The 2,149-nt window shown below is 44.4% G+C and overlaps 1 long non-coding RNA gene across 1 annotated transcript in view; it reads right to left on the reverse strand.

The window, feature by feature from the left end:
- Positions 1–985: 985 nt before the first annotated feature.
- The window catches only part of LOC138970402 (uncharacterized), a 1,221-nt gene continuing 57 nt past the window's right edge, over positions 986–2,149 (reverse strand). The window contains exons 1-2 of the long non-coding RNA XR_011456924.1: positions 1,592–2,149; positions 986–1,327 (exon numbers count right to left, since the gene is read on the reverse strand). The exon at positions 1,592–2,149 is cut by the window's right edge and continues 57 nt beyond it. This is a non-coding gene — a long non-coding RNA (uncharacterized lncRNA). The remainder of the gene's footprint in view (positions 1,328–1,591) is intronic.

A 2,149-nucleotide genomic window follows, 5' to 3' on the forward strand; every position in this document is an offset into this window, starting at 1 on the left:
TGGATAAAAGGTGATGTGGTGTTTTCATGACGAGATGGCAATGTTAATCGTCATCAGGTGACTTGAATACACTGACCACATAACAGTTGCCTGAAACAGTTCTTCTACGTCCATTTCTTTTAGCAAGGCGATTGTCCTGAGGTAACTACCATCAAATCATCTCAGTGCAACATGACGGTGAAGTGGTCCTTTTTTACGAGCTACTATGAAAGCGATTTCAGCAGCGCTGGGCATCTGTCCATTTTTTTCGCATTTTTTGCGACACAACAGACGGATTTTGTGACAAACTGAAACAGCGAAATTTACAACAAAATCGTTTCCACTGGCGGAAATTGACTGAGCAGGTCCATGACAAGTTTTCTATGATTTGGTTTTGACAGGCAAATACCAACCCTGTTTGTGACTAATCTTCCACTCTTCGTATTCGCACTTAAAAAAGAAAAGAAAAGAAAAAAGAAAGAAGAAGCGAAAAACAAACTCCCCTAATGTCTCCAGCGACATGAGCTCCAGCTGACGACAGCAATAAAACGGAGATGCATTGGCCACGACCACCTAAGGCGTTTTTTTAAAGACGGCCTGGAGTAAGTCGATCGAACACATGCTGCTCGGATTGGACAAAGCGATGCCAGTGGAAGACGCGGACACAGCAGGACTGCTCGCTTAGGCGTGACAATCCTGTCAAAGCGAGCCCAGGAAATGAAGCACGAGAGATTTAGAGCGAAGAGAAAAGGATAGACAAGAGGAGAAAGGGAACGTGATTGAGGAGAAAGGGGGTGATTGAGCGGAGGGGGAGTAAAACAGGTGGGTGTTTTGAGGGCTGGATGTAAAGCGAAGGTGTACAAAGGAGAAGAAAGGGTTGTCGCGCATGTAATGTTTGAGTGAGGTCTCGCTAGTGCAAGATTCTTTTTCTATCAAACTTAGACACAAAGGACACGCACTGACACGATATTTTTTTCTTCCACAAAGAAAACAAACGAATCTTAGATAGAATGCATCGTAAGTTTTTTTATTTATCTTTCCTTTTGTTTTTTTGTTTTATACGATCGCGATCGAATTTTTATTTGTGGACGTGCTGTTAGAGTTCCGAAATGGTTTGAGTTCCTTTTTTGTATACACTTGAAAGTCAAACTTAGCTGAATGCCGCTGATTTCCCCGTCGGTGCTGATAGAAGAAATCGACGATTAGGATCACTGGTTTCCCCGTCGGTGCTGATAGAAGAGATCGACGATCAGGATCACTGGTATCTCTCGAATACAGAATGTAACTGGTCTCCGAACTGGAAACCGGAGACGGAGTAGGAATAGGAAATAACCCACAGGTAACACACCTGGAAAGTAAGATTTTGTCTAATTTTATGCACTCACGGCTTTTTCAACAGTTTCTCTCATCCGTGACATCACAAACTGACTTGCAGGGTTATGATACCCTCATACGATCCATTCTCTCTACGATTCATAGACTCAACATCAACAATCAATCCAACAACAATAATTTCCTAGTAACTTCTATTCAAACATCAGGGCTATGCATTAGCAAAACAATGAAATGGTCACCAGTTCGGAAATGAATAACCCATCACAAATATACGTACCCTAACGGTGTAAGAAAATGATGAACACAACTATAGGGACCCAAAACTGGAGGGTGTCCGGCTTAGCAACTGGAGTGTCGCCATTCTTTTCTCCCAGGCCACCGCGTTCCCACGCTCGTCGCCCGACCGCCGACTCCTCTTCTCTCTCTGGACCCGCTTGATCTGCATCTCATATAGCCCCTAGCCTCGCGCCCGATGACTTCGATATCTTCGTGAGGCCTTCGCCGCTAATTCTCATCTCCTCCGGCTTGTATCGCTTCTGAACTTGAATCTAACGTTCACAGAACAGAACTTCTCGCTTGCCGTGCGTTCGCCAACTGATAACCTTGCCTCGATTTGGATGTGCCGTTCACTTGACGACCAACCGATTAGCCTCACACTTACGTGGCTTTATCAGAATCGCTGCCCAATCATAATGTTGTCGCTACCTGCGGCCTTTGAACTGACCTGTCTGTTTCCAAGTTCCCAACAAAATGATATGACGTCATTCATGAACTGACGTATTTCCGTTCCGGTCTTGGTTATCCTTACAATGCACAGGCACTTGCTACATTACAT

The sequence above is a fragment of the Littorina saxatilis genome, linkage group LG7 (genome assembly GCF_037325665.1).
Source record: "Littorina saxatilis isolate snail1 linkage group LG7, US_GU_Lsax_2.0, whole genome shotgun sequence".
NCBI lineage: Eukaryota > Metazoa > Mollusca > Gastropoda > Littorinimorpha > Littorinidae > Littorina > Littorina saxatilis.